The sequence below is a fragment of the Mus musculus genome, chromosome 2, assembly GCF_000001635.26.
Source record: "Mus musculus strain C57BL/6J chromosome 2, GRCm38.p6 C57BL/6J".
In the NCBI taxonomy this organism is placed as follows: Eukaryota; Metazoa; Chordata; class Mammalia; order Rodentia; family Muridae; genus Mus; species Mus musculus.
Window position 1 is genome coordinate 35491139 of NC_000068.7, and position 16374 is coordinate 35507512.

Sequence of the window (16374 nt, forward strand, 5' to 3'; positions counted from 1 at the left end):
TTACACGCTAGGTCATTTTTGGGAAATCTTTTTTTTTTTTTTTTTTGAACGATCTTTTATTCGGGTTCATTAATCCTTCTTGGCCACCGCCTTCCTCATGGCTGCCAGCACGTTGCTCAGCTCCTCCCGCTTTCTCTTGGCGTGGATTTGCGTGCCCACCCTCTTCTTGATGAACTTGAGTGCACGCTTGTGCTTGGACACTGAGCAACTCCATGGCTCGCTGCTCGTAGGGCGCGAAGCTGCACACCTCCCCATCATGTCCCACGCGAACTTGGTGTACTTGGTGAGGCGCCCTTGGCGCCCGCTGTGTCTCGGCTCGCTGACGTTTTTCGTCACCTTGTGGCCCTTGTTGAGGTCCACAGCCATGGGGTAGCGCAGGGCCCTGGCTGTGGGCAGCGGGGACAAGACTGCGGCTGAGACATGGTACCTCGGTCCGCGTCCGCTCGCGTGCCAAGACACCCTGAGGGGCCCAGAGGCCCAATGGGCCATGATGGAAAATCTTGATTGTCAATTTGACATAATTTGGAATCAACGTGGAAACACAGTTCTGAGTGTATCCAGAAAGGTTTACAAAAAGGAACGAACCACCCTGAGTGTGAGTGTCACCACCCTATAGGCTGGGATCTCAGACTGAATTCAGAGGAAGGAGTGAGCCGAACCCCAGCATCCATCTCTGATTCCTGTAGAGTCAGTGTGACCAGTGTCCTTAAGCTCCTGACACTGTAACCTCCTCACTATGACAAAGCCTTCCTTAAGTCGCTTCTTGACAGGTGGGGCTGGAGAGGTGGCTTGGTGGCTAAGAGCACTGGCTGCTCTTCCAGAGGACCTGGGTTCAATTCCCAGCAACCACATGGTGCTCACAACTATTTGTAATTCCATTTCGGGGGGGGGGGGGTCCAACAACCTCTGCTGACCTCTGTGGGTACCAGAGACACAAGTGGTGCCCAGACATTTGTGCAGGCAAAACATCCCTACATATAAAATAAATTTAAAAAAAGAAAGAGAAGTTAAATACCAGGAAGGTGACTCAGGGGACAGGAGAGTACATCTGCAGCAGTCAGAGGAGCCCACATGAGAAACCTCTCTAGCCCCACGTGTCACCTGCACAAGTTCTCACACTTGAGAAGTGGATCCAAAGTGCTGATAGAGGATGTGATGTCCACATCTTAATGCCCAGTCCCAAGACTGTGTTACGGCACATGCCAAGGGAGAACTGAGGCCCTGTGCTTAACTAACTTTAAACCAAAACTGTAGAACTGGGGTGTATGTAGCCCAGTGGCAGAGCGCTTCCCTAGTGTGTGCAAGGCTCAGGAATCTAGTGCCACCATCATAAATAATACCAACGATGAATAAAACAAACTTCAAACTCCTGGGTTACTCGGGTGAAATGGACTGTACGAGGCGTTTTAAAGTATATAAGGTAGACTTTTAAACGTGTATAAGTTCCCATGTAATGGTCTGAAACTTCAGTGACTTTGGTCACCTTGGAAGGACATGGTGGTAACCCCTTATACTGTAGACCTTAGCCGAAAGCCATTGAGGCATGTTCAGAACCCCTATAGGTAGAATTACAGCCCTTACAACAGGGAGAAGCCTGCTGTAGCTGCTAAGCCCCAGGTCTTCGGTGTATTATGCCCCTGGCTATGGACCTATCCGAGCAGCCTAACTGGACTGAGTCCGGGTAAGCCCAAGACAGAGTCTTTCAAAGCAGCAGAGGGAGGTGGAAGAAGAGTCTGTTCAAAAAGGAAGCAGGGGTTGGCATGATGGAAAGCCAGGAATCCTTTAGTGACTCCTGGAGCCAAGGACAGAAGGAGGCCATAGGCTAGGGATGCCAGCAGCTCCTAGAAGCCAGAGAGCAAAGAAACACACTGTCCCTAGAACTGAAAAGAACACACCCCATGACAACCGGCTGAACCGAAGAACCATAAGGTAACACACGAGCTAGTCGTAGGCACTACCTATTTGGTGATGGCTACAGCAACCACGGCACATGAACAGCCATGGGGTAGTGTTTCTGAGGACCACTGGGCTGCACAGCCAGCCAGGCTGTGCTGTAAGAATGGGCTCCTACCCAGGTGGAGCCAGACGATGGGAACAGGAATGCTGGTTGTGAGGGTACCCCCAGGGGAACTTGGAATGATCACAGACACTTCGCAAGCTGCATGGTGTCCTGTCTTAGGGCACTGTCCCTACCAGCTACCAAGTACAGATTTGTGCTACACTGAGGATCCTAGGGACACAGAGACAACCAAGACAGGCACTGGCTTCTTGAAGGTTATGGGGAGGAGGAGCGTGAAGCACAGAGACAAATCTGGATTCAAAAGTCACTCAGAATAACAGCACCCTTACAGCAGAGGACAGGGCAGACAGTGACCACACAGAAGGCCTTCATGATTCCGCATGAGCCACATGGTCTACAGTGACAGGATGAGCAGACGTACCATGCAGGCAGCTTCTTCCTTTCTGGAGTCCACACTTCCGTGTGTTAGAAAACCGGCACTTCCTTTCCCTGCCTTCCTTCAGCCTCCAAGCCTGGGGAGAGAGAAGAGAGCTAGGCTGGCTGTAGGACAATCAGTCACCTTCACACCCAGCACCTACTGGGTGCGGACTCTGGCTGGATCGGTCACATTGGTCACATTCTTCAATGATTCTTCAAAACACCCTGAAGCAGATCATGCTGGAGGAGGGGATGGGGTGGATATTTCATGGTTCCATTTACATGAGGTGCTTGGGAAAGACAGGAAGCAGCGAGATGGGTGGGTGGGACAGAGGGAGGACTGAGCAGAGGGTTGGTGTTTGGAGGCGCTGTGTTTGTGTTTGGGAAACTGAGGAAGTTCCCTGGGAGATGGACGGAGGTGACAACTGATGCAGCAAGTTTGTGGAACTGGATGGTCAAAGCCAGTCTGGGTTAGACATACTGTATTCTTTAAGGATTATTTAAATTAGCACCTATTTATTTAGTACGTGTACATGTGTAGAGGTCAAGGACCAGCTTTCGAGAGTCGTCTGCTTCTTCTATCACGTGCGTTCTGGGGATGCAACTCAGGTCATTAGGTTATAAACTATACTTTTACCTGCTGAGCCATCTTGCCAGCCCTGTCCCCCAATTTTAAGCACCCTTAATTGGTATGACTTGAATGCAAATGTCCCCCCAGAGACTCTTAGTCCTTGGCTGGAGGTACTATTTTGGAAGAGCATAAAATTGCTTTGGAAGTGGGTGAGGCTGGAATGGCAGAAGGAGGCTTGCCTCTGCTCCCCCAAGCCCTGGATTAAAGGCAAGCACTACCACATCTGGCAGAAAACAAGGTTCTCCACCCCTTAAACCAGCGCTGCTTCATTTTCTTTGCAGATGAAGGAACAAAGGCTCAGAAGATGATCTCTTTCCCCAGCACCTCATAGCAGAGAGCAACAGAGCTGGAACTCGAACCCCAAATCCAGATTCATTTCTCTGTTCCCCCAGACACCACAGAAGTAAGGCAGAAGTGTGGTTCAGGGTAGGGGACAAGGGACATGAGGTAGAGGCTTGGACCTGGGTCCTGGGCAGGCTGTCAGCAGAGCAGGGACCACACATTTCACCCCATCCCCAAATCCAGATTGCCTGCTTTTCTGCGTCCCCTTGACAACCCTTGCTTTCCATGATGACATTGGAAGCAGTTGGCCCAAGAGAGCAGTAAAGGAGGGAGGAGGAATTGTGGACATCCACTGTTCTCTGTGGCAACAGTAACTAGCTAGCATCCCTAGCAATCTTGCCACCCAGAGGCAGGGGACAAGCTAGCGCTCACCAGGAGCACCCAACAGACTCACAGAGATTTTCAGAATTAGCATCTTTCATAACCTGATCCTGCCTGGATCTTCACCCTCCTCCCAACTGGGATGCTCCAGAGGACAAGGATAACACAGAGAGAAGAGAAGGGGTGTGGTGTGACAGGCAGGACCTGCCTCCACCTGAGGCGAGCCCAGAATGCAGGAGAGGTGTGCCGCTTGTTTTCTGTCAACTTGACACAACCTAGAGTCATGGAGGAAATGGGCACCTCAAATGAGAAAATATCCCCAGCAAACAAGGCTGTGGAGTGTTTTCTTGATTAATGACTGGCATGTGTGGGTCCATTTCAGGGGTCCTGGATGCTATAAGAAGACAGGCTGAGCAAGCCATGCGGAGCAAGCCAGTAAGCAGCATTCCTCTAAGGCCTCTGCTTCAGCTCCTGCCTCCAGGTTCCTGCCTTGAGTTTCCTCTGCCTTGCTTGTACAATTATCGACTGTGGTTGGATCCCATACGTCGAATGAACCCTTGATGCCCTGTGTCGCTTTTGCTCCTGGTGTTTATAAACACTAGAAATCCAGGTAGGTCAACAGATATATAGACCTAATGGCCACAGCAAAGCAGGAAACAGAAGCCTTGGAAGGCATGTGACCTCTGCTGGCGACTCTCATTGTCAGCATGAAGAACAGCAAACCCAGTACAACCGTTTCCTGTGACTGTGTCATAGATCGATTACTCAAGGCTGGGTGGCTTGAAACCACAAGCATAAGATCTCCATTGCCAGGGTCAGAAGGCTGGGAAATAGCTGAGTTCTCTGGCAACTCGGAAGGAGATGGAAAGGCCTGGGTTGAGGAAATGTGTCACGTACATGAAGTCACAAGGCATTGTCACGAAAGGTAGCCACACACGGACCACTAGGTTTAAGTCGATGCAACCACTTCTGCCTTAGCTGCCTGTGTGTTCTCCTCCAACTCATCTCCCGCTCCCACACTGCTCCCTTGTTTCAAAGTCCCAGAATTCCTGAGTTGTGCCACAGACAGACACCTCTGATCGTTATTGTCCAGTCTCGTTTTTCATCTTGAACCGTGCACATACAGCATATCATGTTGGATGTCTTCTGGAACTTTCCTTTCCCCTTGACATCCTGTCTCTGAAAATCAACTTCATCCTTGCATCTGGTTTCAGTTCCTCTGTCTTTGCTGCTACACCAGTCACTGGTGAGAACCGGAAATAGGTACAATACATTGTAACGTATCCACTTGAGGTTTGGGTGTTATTTTTAGTATGCAAATCGGGGAGGGCTGTCAGTAAGCTCTCCTTTTGCCTAGTAAATGGGTGCCCAGAATGATTTTCTTTGAGTTCCCTAGTTTTACAATCTCGAGTCTTCAGCAAACCCACCAGCTAAGCATCCCACCTCCGTGAGCTCCTATGAGACCAGGTATTATTTTCTGAAGGGCATGAGCCACAAGACTGTTCTTCCATGAACTGTCTCCCTGGTGTCTGAGTTCCCCCTCCCTCTCCCCTCCTTTCCCTATGAAAGGTAATACCCTTAAAGAAGTTGGCCGTGGCTCTGCCCCAGCCCACACCCTCCCTTCTTATAACACAGTTGCCTCACTCCCCCTCTGCCTTCTCAGAGCCTACATTTCTACGCTCAGCTCACCACAGAAGTAAGACATACATCTCTATCACCCAGTGAGCCCTGTATCATAGCAGCTTTGGCTTGCTTGGGTGTTACTGCTGTCCCCACCAGGGATATGGAAAAGTTACTCTGGCAGCTACAACTCATGTCAGAGGCTCCCACCCACTCCCACGGGGACTCCAGCCATAAGACATATTATACGAGTCATCCTTGGGTCAGTCCTGCCTGCAGCTTCCTGACACAGCCAAGGATCTTGGCTAGTAGGAAGTGACTGATGGGGATCCAGCTTCACTGCTAGTGAACTAGCTATCCCCTGAGCCTCCCTGAGACTCTGCCACCAAGTTTTAGCATGTTGCTCTGTCACCTTCACTCACTGCCATTAGAGACCACCATAGAAGAAACTCCCTCCTTTGGGGGCTCCCCTCTGCCCAGCAGGAACTCTAATGGGCTAATGTACTGATATGACTCCCCCAGCACCCACCAGGACCAGGATGAGGACAAGTCCCAAGAGCAGCCATGCTGAGCACTGTCCAGCCCTGTAGCCGGGTCTGCTCCACGAGATGGGGGTGGGGATCCCTGTCCCCTTTGAAAAAACCTGAGTTCCTTGACATCCATCCTGTTGTGTTCCTGTCTGGCACATGGCATGTATGTTCGAACTTGGACTATAGACAGTGGTTCATTTCAGGCTACCCCTCAGCCCTAGCTAAGGCAGGCAGTGGGTATACCAGAGCTGAAGGCTGAACCTGGAGGAAGACATTGACTGAACATATTAAAAATGGGTAGAGACAGGACCCCCCAGCATATAAAAGTGATGGTCTCTTGGTCCCCATTTCCTGATGACCAGATATGTGTGTGTCTGTGAGTGTGTGTGTGTGTGTGTGTGTGTGTGTGTGTGCATAGTGGTAGAGGGGAGCTCACACTACAGCGTGCATGCAGAGGTCAGAGGACAACTTCATGGAGTCAAGTCTCTTTCCACATTTACAGGGTCCCAGGGATTGAATTAAAATAGTCAGGCTTGTTCAGCAGGCACTTTATCGGCCGAGTCATCTAACTCACCATTTTTATGCAACTGAAGGTGACAGATGAAAAAATGGCATTTGAAACCTTTATTAGTTCCTTATAAGCCTCAAGAGGTTTTGCCCTCATCTGAAGATAGCTGGGACATTTTCATGTCTATGTGACAGCAGTTTTGTGTACTCAATCCTGAGAGGGGACATACAGAATGTTGTCAGCCAGCTGAGGGAATGTTCTGTGTTGCCAGATCTCCTGTGGTCATAACTGTTGTGTGACAAAACCTTTTCCCGGGGAGATACAACACACATATCTGCTCACCCCAAATAAGGATCCCATGATAGCAAAAGTACAGATACCACTGAAGTGCAGCTTGGTAAACCAATAAGTGTTATTGGGGTTACTTACAGGAGGAGACATGACTCAAAGACAGCTGCATCATCAAAGCTCATCCTAGCACAGGTGACAGTTCACAAAAGCTAGAAACATGAAGCACACTGAACAGCCTGCAGATAACTCAACAAGTCGAAGTGTCCTTTCCAAGTAACTGATCTAAGCCTGGTCTAGGCAGCTCAGTTGGTTTCTGCTTCTTCCAGGCAGCTGGTCTGGTCTCAGAGTCTTCTTTGTTAGCTCAGCTTCTGTCAGTCTGAGAGTAACTTTGAGCTTTTAAACTTCATTCTGGCAGGGAAGGGCCTGTGAATCTGGTCTGTTTCAGGGACTTCCTGGAGCTGTTTTGAGTTGTTATCTTCTTGTTTAAAGAGCGACCCTGCAGGACAGAGTGTTTCAATCTCAGAGGAAACCGTTATGGAACGATGACTGCTCTCAGCCTTGGAGTCCTTTGTATGAGCAGAACTCCTATAAGGCTCTTAGCATCATGAGAGGTGTCTGATGTCCCTTGCATCCCTCCCACCATTTGGTTCAGACTAAACACACAGTGATGGGAACTGAGGATGTTAGGGTCATCTGGGACCTCACCATGCCATTCTCCATCCCCCTGCTCTATAACCTTCAAGAGCTCTCCCTTAGCGGCAGGATACACCAAAGGCCCTTTTGTGATGTTCTGGGCCCAAGGCCTGATCTATCTCTATAACCTCATTGATTTGTGTACCACTCAATTGTCCAACCCTTGTCATATGGGACACAGTGTTTACGCTGGGATTCATTTGGAGAAGGAGAGTCATTCGGAATATAGAGAAGGAAGATGGGTTATAGCAAGCTAACCTAATACAGGATAGGCACTTGCCCAGCTGCACTGCAATCGATACCCAGAGTTTTGTGGCCAGCAGGATGGAGAGCTGGCAAGGAAATACACACAGGTGGGGAGACCAACAGCACTCAGCTAGAACCCACACTGGTCTCCCATTATGCCCCAGCCTAGAGCTCTCGTGTGAGGGTTGACCCACAGGAAATACTGGAAATGTCTTCAAAGAAACAGTCTCAGAAGATGAAGAAACTTGCAGAAATCAAGTGTGGCAAGGACAAATGCAGAGGCAGCTTTCAGGCCATTCCTTGTGGCCAGGTGGACCGTGTCAGAATGCTTGGGTTGTCTCAGTGTCTTCTCTCTGTCCTGGTTTTCTGATTATACATGTGGCTGTTTCACTTCCTCTTTGATGCTCAGATCCCTCTATGGACAACCCTAGCCCAAAGGAGATTTCAGGAAAAACACGGCAGCGCTTTTTATTGTTTTGTTATGTTTTTTAGGTTTTTTTTTTTTAATTTTTTTTTTCAGACAGGGTTTTTCCTGGTTGTTATGGAACTTGCTCTGTTGACCAGATTGGCCTCAAACTCACAGAGATCCACCTGCCTCTGTGACCCAAGTGCTGGGATTAAAAGTGTGCACCACCACACCGGGCAATGCAGCTCATTCAAGTTTGACCAGACACAGTTCCCCAGAGCTCTTCCTTTGCCTAGAATATTCCACATTCCCCTCCTGAACAGTGTTCTGCTGTACTTGCCACAGCGGCACTCGGCTGGCTCTTCACTCCCTAGTCGCCCAGGACAGTCAGTTAGTACTTGCGGGTCTGTAACTCAGCACACTGTCTTCTAGGAAGCTCTCTAACATCCACCCCCTTCTCTCAGATGCGGGGGCTGGGACACCATTGGATGAACGCTGTGTCAGCTGGTGCCCTAAACACTTACTCTTTGAGGCAGATGTTGCTATGACCTGTATTTTGCAGATAAGGAGGTTAAAGCTCCTAGAGGCAAAAGTGTTTCACTATTGTGTCGCTGAGTTACTGAGAGACAGACTCTAAATCCTGTGTGATCCAGAGCCCAAATTCTTAACTACCTGTAATTCTTTTTAAAATCTTTTATTGTTTGACATTTTCATATACATATGCATATGTATTTTGATCATAACCATCAAGACTCCTCTCTTACTTCCCCCAGTTGCTTCCTGATATGTCCATAAAATAATTCTTTTTTTTAATTACATGTATTTCTGAACTTGTTGTGTGGGTACACACACGCCCTGGCATGCACGTGGGGTTCAGAGGACAACTTGGGGCAATCGTGCTCTCTTTCCAACATTACAGGGATCAAATCTCGATGTCAGGCTTGGTGGTGATTGCCATTATCTGCTGAGCCATCTCCCAGGCCTGACCCATCCAGTTCTTAAGTAGGAAATATACAGCACAGTGGAAAAGATGAGCAGCTTTTAGATTGGCCAGAATGGGGCCTTCTTTTAGAAGGAGAAGTCTTCAGTTTCATTTATTTATTTTTTAGATTTATTTTTCATTCATGAATATATTTGCATATCTGTGTATTGTGAGCATGTGAGTGCCAATACCTAAGGAAGCCAGAAGAAGGCTCTGGGTCCCGTGGAGTCAAAGACAGTTGTGAATATGCCCACGTGGATGCTCAGAACTGAACTCCCATCCTCTGCAACAGCAGCTAGCTCTCCTAAATGTTGAACCACCTCTCCAGGTCCTCTTTCTATTTTTAAATTATTTCTTTCCTTTTGTTTGCTTTGAGACAGCATGTCCTGTACCTCAGCTAGCTTTAAATCAGGCTAGCTTTGAACTCATGATCCTCCCACCCCCATCTCTGTTATGCTGGGATTACAGGGGTGTATCTCTTGGGATCTTTATCTTTAAAAGGCAGAACTGGGACACATCAATCATCCCCGGAGAAAGTGCTCTGTGCACTGGGAAGCTGGAGAGGGCTAGAAGCCAGGGTGGGGTCCAAGGCCCACAGATCTCCAAGCACTGAACTTGTGCGTGTGGAATTGGTTTTGTAATTGGCCTTGTTCTTCAGTTTGTCCCTCCTTAGGACCAGGCCCTCTGTTATTTAGAGTCCTTCTTCCTATATGGTTGTGTTGTTCGGAATGAAATGGCCCCCATAGGCTCATAAGGTGTGGCACTATTAGGAAGAGTGGCTTTGTTGCAGGAAGTATGTCACTGAGGGTTGGCTTTGAGGTTTCAGATGCTCAAGCCAAGCCCAGTGTCACTCTCTTCCTTGTGCCTGTCAATAGAATTCTCAGGTACCACTCTAACACCATGTCTGCCTGCATGCCGCCATGTTTCCCACCATGACAATAATGGACTAAAACTCTGAACGGTAAGCCAATTGAATATTTTTCTTTATAAGAGTCACTGTGATCATGGTGTCTCTGCATAGCAATAGAAAGGTCTACCATGAGTCTGGGACCAGAGCTCAAAGCTAAGACTCACAGAATGTTCTGGACAGAATGACAGACTTCTCTGAGTGGTGCCCTATTGGGATGGCCTGGATACCTGTATTAGGGTTTTACTGCTGTGAACAGACACCATGACCAAGGCAAGTCTTAATAAAACATTTAATTGGGGCTGGCTTACAGATGCAGAGGTTCAGTCCATTATCATCAAGGTGGGTGCATGGCAGTATCCAGGCAAGCATGGTGCAGGTGGAGCTGAGAGTTCTATGTCTTCATCCAAAGGCTGCTAGTGGAAGACTGACTTCCAGGCAACTAGGGTGAGGATCTTATACCCACACCCACAGTGACTCACTCATTCCAACCAGGTCACACCTATTCCAACAAGGCCACACCTTCAGATGGTGCCACTCCCTGGTCCAAGGATATACAAACCATCACAATACCCAAGCTAAGATCAACAGAAATAGAATTCAGGTCTCCTGGGGAGGGCTTTGTCCAGGACCACAGGTGACAGAGAAGAGGACAGTGATTAGAATCAGGTCTCCAGGCTCTGGGTAAATGGGAGACTTGAGTGTCAAGTACAAGATCCACTTAAGGCAACTTGTGTCCTCTGATACACACCTTGTAAGACAGGAAGGGAGATGCGCAGGGTAAAATGAATATGAAACTCAGCAAGCATGCAGTTGCTTTCAAAGCATCATACAGATGCCCTTCCCTGGCCATAGCAAGGTGGCACATTCTGGGGACAAGCCAGTGCCTCGATGAGAGGCTGTTTCATTCGCTGACACTTTTCTCCTCTGGTGTCTGTTTCTTCCTGGGTAAACTAAGATCACGAGGAGTCCCCCTGGAGCTACTGAGGATGTGAACAAAAGGCCAGAGTAAGTGATCTCTGGAACCCACCTCTTGCTGCAGCAGCTGGTAGCTGCCTTTACATGTGATCAACACGGGGGTAGGCTCCTTGGCCAGGTGCCTCAGGCTGGGCATCTGTGTTGGAGCAGAGGGAACACTCTGCTGGATGGGTGGGGGTGGGGGAGTGGGGAGGTGGGCGTTGGGGGGCGTGGAGGAACTCTTGGATAGGAGTGGGAGGAAGGGGAGGGAAGGGAGCAAAAGATGAGCCTGGCAGCAGAAGCAGTAAGAAGGATTAAGCCCCAAATTAGGGAGGTAAGACAAACAGAATTCTACCCAGGCAAGCTATGGGAAATAACCAAAAAGTGATCTGAAGTTGCCCCAAAAATGCCACACCTAAACGGGGCAGGTTGATGCTTGTCTGTAAGCCCAGCACTTGGAAGGTAAAGATAGGAGGATCAGTGCTTCAAGGCCAGGCCAGACTACATGAGAACATGCCTCTCCTGCGCTCTCTCTCTCTCTCTCTCTCTCTCTCTCTCTCTCTCTCTCTCTCTCCTTTTTCCTCTCCCTATCCCTCTTCTTCTCCCCCTCTCTTTCACACACACACACACACACACACACACACACACACACACACACACACAGCCAGACTACATGAGACTATGTTCCCCACACACACAGCCAGACTACATAAGACCATGCCCCAACCCTCCTCCCCCAGCCATATCTATGTTCAAGCATGACTAATTAGAATTTTGTGACTGCAGAGAGCCTGAGTATTGCAGACTCAGAACCAAATTATCTTGAGCTGTCTTTAGGTTCCTTAATAGCTAGCTATTCACTATTCTCTTCTGCATCAGACCTAAAATCGTCCTGAGTCTGTCACATATCGGGTTGTCGTTTCCACCAGTTCCTAAACAAGAATGTCATCAGATATCTAAAATCCACTTTACTACAGACCTCCTACCTGATGTTTTTGCCAATATATCTGAAAAATGCCCAGACACATGTCAGGAAGAGAAAACCAGGGATTTGTGAGAGCTGAGACCATGGCAGGAAGAGAAAACCAGGGATTTGTGAGAGCTGAGACCATGCGCGCGTGCGCACAAGTTCATTCATTTCCTCTCCCTGGACCCATAGCCTGCTGCTCTCCCAGCATCCTTTGCAGGAGGCAGCAGAACCTGCCTCTGTGTTAGCCAATGCCCTTCTCTCTGGCCTAGCTCAGGAAACCTCCCATCGCATGGTCCCAGCCCCTCTCAGTGCTTGGCATGGTTTTGAGAGTCATATGTTTACAATGGCAGAGCCACAAACAGCCTGGGAGCCAACCCGGACTCCCAACCTGGAAAAATAAGCCAGAGGAAAAAAAGTTTTCGCGGTAGCAAGCTATGACATTCTGAGCCCAATGTCAAATAACTGCCGCAGAAGCAGTTAGCTTAGGGGAGGGCTTGGAACTTCAGCAGACTAAGAATCAGGGTTGGGAGTGGGGGAGGGGGGTGACTGTTGGACATCTAATGTGGAAGCCATGTGTGAAGTTTTATAAGCTCTTGGAGAGCGACAGCGATTCTGATGAGGGTGCTAAGCTTAGTTCATCCGCCTCATTGACTGGACCTTCCATGGAGCTGAGGGGCCCACAGGGTTGTGGATGAGTTATTGGCTGAGGAAAGGTCCTGAGAGAATTCAGCTTGGCTTTTGAAAAAATTTTCCCCTTCATTGAGTTATGCAGGATCTGATGAAAGCAAGAAGGGGTAGTTACCTCAGGAAGACACAGGAGGCATTGCCCCCTTGGGGAGTGGAGCTGTGAAGTAGAGAAGGGCTCTCTGCGTTTCAAAGCTCCCAGCTTTCCTGTTCTGACTCTCTCACTGCAGAGCGGGGGCAGACCCCTCCCTGAATGCTTCCAGGTGCAGGTCCTCCCTCTTGGAGCTCTTGGAAGGACTGGAGACACGAGTTGGTCCCCCCTCACCACCTCTGACACCTATGGCAGAGGGCACTCTGCAAGGTTGGTGCCCCAGTAGCAAAATAGATCAGCAAAATAGGCTGGGAGTTGTCAGCCTGAACTGCTTCGAAAGAGTACCTTCAACCCTGACCAGAAACAGGGTGACCTAAGACAGCTGCAGTAGATAGATACTGGTGACTGTCACCTGCTTGGGGACTGGGGAGCTGGGGCTGGGGAGAACAACATACGCTGAAGGGGCATACTTGCGGTTGGCCTCCAGGATGCTGGTGCCTCTCAGTCCAAGAGCTTAGTGCAGGACTTCCTGTACAGCTGGTGTTCGTTAACCTGAAGCCTTGACATGGGAAGGGAGGAGTGAAGAAGTCCAGATGTGTCACCAGCATTTAGAACAGAGGCCTACTGGAGCCTGGGAAGTAGAAGCAGATTACGTCTGCCAGTCTGCACCCGGTGGCCTTCTCCTTCCCACTTCTGCCTGTGTGCACTACCTCAGCCTCGCCAGGAACAAACCAGACCTAGGCAAACCAACCTTGGAGAAGGCTTAGCCCCCAAAACGTGTTTCAGCTCTGAAACCAAGGCAAAGAGGGTGGAGTGGGGCGGGACGTGAGAGGGGTGCAAAAGCCCAGGCAAGAGCAGAAGTACGTGAGCTACAGGATTCTGTGAAGGTTCAGAATGGCTGATTTCAGAGATCTTGGCTGGGTAGGGAATCTTATCACCAACACAATGCCCGAGAATGTGAAGTCCAGATTCCATCTGTCTCACAGACAGCCTGTCTCCACAGTTGGAGCTGAGAAGCTGAGGAAGGGAGGTAGCCAGGAAGCCTGGTAGAAAGTCACCCCTTCTGGTTCGTGGTCCCCCAAAAAACCCTTCCAGAAAGCATACTGTTTTTAAGGTAGACTTCAGCTCATGCCCTCATAGAAGGGTAGGTTTACATGCCAGCCTTGTTGCTTACTTGGAGATTTCTGAACCCCTGTGTTTTTCAGATGGGATCATAGCAGTTGGCTGGGCAGGTTCATTGTGGAGTACCAAACGAAAAAATGTGCAAGCTATATATGTCTTAGTTAGGGTTTTACTGCTGTGAACAGACACCATGACCAAGACAACTCATAAGGACAGCATTTAATTGGGGCTGGTTTTCGTGTTCAGAGGTCCAATCCATTATCATCAAGGTGGGGGAGCACTGCAGCATATAGGCAGGCATGGTAAAGGAGAAGCTAAAAGTTCTACATTTTCATCTGAAGGCCACTAACAGAAGACTGGCTTCCAGGCAGCTAGGATGAGGGTCTTAAGCCCACACCCACAGTGGCATTCCTACTCCAACAAGGCTACACCTACTCCAACAAGGCCATACCTCCAAATAGTGCCACTCCCTGGGCCAAGCATATACAAACCACCACACCATGGGTCACCATCATGACACAGTGACTTTAACATCGAGTGGCAGGCCTTTGGTCTCCTTCATCAGGATCTTACTTGACAGCTGAAGAACTTGGGGCCCATTGGGGTATGGAGTAGAATGAGGAAGAGTCTGGCCTGAAATCCAAAGCAAGACTGCAGTGTCCAGGCTTAGGCCTCCAGTGTGCAGAACAGTCCGTTCTCTGTGCACAGGGTGAGGCAGAAATCCACGTAAGGTGGTGTCAAAAGGAACTACTCAGAGAAAGATTCCAGGAGTGGGCAGAGTCTGAGCTGAAATTATCTAAGGCAAAGTGTGTTCATCAGAGGAAGGGGAAGTAAGGGGAGCCTCTCTGCAGGCCGCGGTGGATAATGGAGCAGAGTTCAAGTGCAGGGAGGGGAGACACACCAGGCAGGTCCAGAGCAGAGACATGGAAGTCACAGGGGCAGAGACCTTGGCAGAGGCCTCAAAGAAAACAGGTTTTTGTTGTTGTTCTTTTACAGAAAGAAGCCATCAGTTTGGAGAGGGGATGAATTAAGGTCTCATGTAGCCCAGAATGGCCCTATGAAGCTGAGGATGTCTTTAACTCCACCAGGACCTCCTATCATCACCTCTCAAGCACTGGGATTACATGTGTGCAGGGGCCATTGCCTTTATCTCAGCTCCTATGACATCTTTATCAAACAATGAGCTCTACATTCCATAAACAGAAACCAGAAGGCACATCTCTTTTTTTCCTTATTTATCTTTACTTTTTTTTTTTTTTTTTTTTTTTTTTTTTTTTTTTTTTTTTGGTTTTTCAAGACAGGGTTTCTCTGTGTAGCCCTGGCTGTCCCGGAACTCACTCTGTAGACCAGGCTGGCCTGGAACTCAGAAATTCGCTGCCTCTGCCTCCCAAGTGCTGGGATTAAAGGTGTGCGCCACCACGCCAGGCTCTTATCTTTACTTTTGATAGGTTTATGTGTGTGCTATCAGACAGACAACTTCAAATTTCCCATTAAAAGCAAGCAGGCTGGCAGGGCAGAGAGCTGGCAACAGATAAGGAGTATGTCAGCCCCCCACAAGTGCCTATCTCAGGACACACACACACAATGGGAAGAAGCCACAACTGTCCCCCCACCCCACAGCTGCACGCTGAGCTGCTGTTGGGAGAGGCTCTGCCAGAGCTACCCAAGTTTTACAGGTAGAGCTGTGCTGGCTACTGCTGCTATAAGCCATCTTTGAAAGGACCTGTAAAACAAAATCAGCTTTGGGAGATAGAGCGAGCAGCTCACTCTAAAGCTTTAAAGCAAGCATGCTTACTGCCTCTGACAGAATAAAATACTTGTGTTCTACCAGAAGTGAAAGGCGTGCGCCACCACCGCCCAGCATGTCCCATGCTTTTGTTTCCTGAGTCTGGCAGCACACTCTGCAGGCTGGCAATGGGGTTAGAGGAAGTGATATAAACACATCTATTCACAAGTAATCACCTCCTTCCAGTCTTCTGCCAGAGACCAGGCTAGATCCTAATTAAGGAACAAAGTCACTCTTTCTAGCACTAGACCAGTGCCCTCCCCCTCCCCTCCCCTGCCCAACCCTCACCCTCACCCCTATCCCAGCCAGCCACAGCTCTTTGCAGTGTAAAGGGTTGTCAATCCTTGGGAGCTACTTGCTAGCACACAGTTCCTGGGAGATTTAGAAGGTGCTGTTGGTAGTAGGTGCTTCAACTTTCCATCTCAAAAAACCCCTTGCTGTTGCCTTGGTGACTTCAACTACATAGCATTTGGCAGCATCCGAAGAACACTTTCATGCATTATCTCATTCAGTGTCCTGATGACTCTGAAGCGCATATGATTCCTCTCACTTTGGGGATTAGAAACTGCAGTTCCCAGTCTGAGAAGACTGTGCAGACACCCAGCCTGTTAAGCGGCACAGCTGGAAGTCACTTAGCCGCAGAGGAAGTACCCAGGGTCTGCTGCGCGTAAGCAGCACTTAGCGTGGGCTAAGCGCTTTACAAACCTTATCCAGTGAAGAAGCCTTAGAACTCCTTCCGAAGTGTGCATATTGGCCCCAGGGGATCACGTGACACACCCAGACTCCAGTGACTCAGGAATGTAGTGTTCAGAGTGAGACTCTACTGCTGTCTGTGGTAGAGCAGCCTTGG

General features: G+C 49.1%; 2 long non-coding RNA genes and 1 pseudogene across 2 annotated transcripts; 1 reads left to right on the plus strand and 2 right to left on the minus strand.

The window, feature by feature from the left end:
- Window positions 1–68: 68 nt before the first annotated feature.
- On the minus strand, window positions 69–791 carry Gm13445 (annotated as a pseudogene).
- A 5992-nt stretch (window positions 792–6783) lies between these two features.
- Window positions 6784–13698, minus strand: Gm35260. Its single transcript, XR_374283.3, has 2 exons — window positions 13087–13698; window positions 6784–7176 (listed from the first exon to the last, which is right to left on the minus strand). It is a non-coding gene; the product is annotated as a predicted gene, 35260 (long non-coding RNA).
- Gm35202 (predicted gene, 35202) lies at window positions 12386–14954 on the plus strand. Its single transcript, NR_168303.1, has 2 exons — window positions 12386–12886; window positions 14735–14954. It is a non-coding gene; the product is annotated as a predicted gene, 35202 (long non-coding RNA).
- Window positions 14955–16374: the final 1420 nt, after the last annotated feature.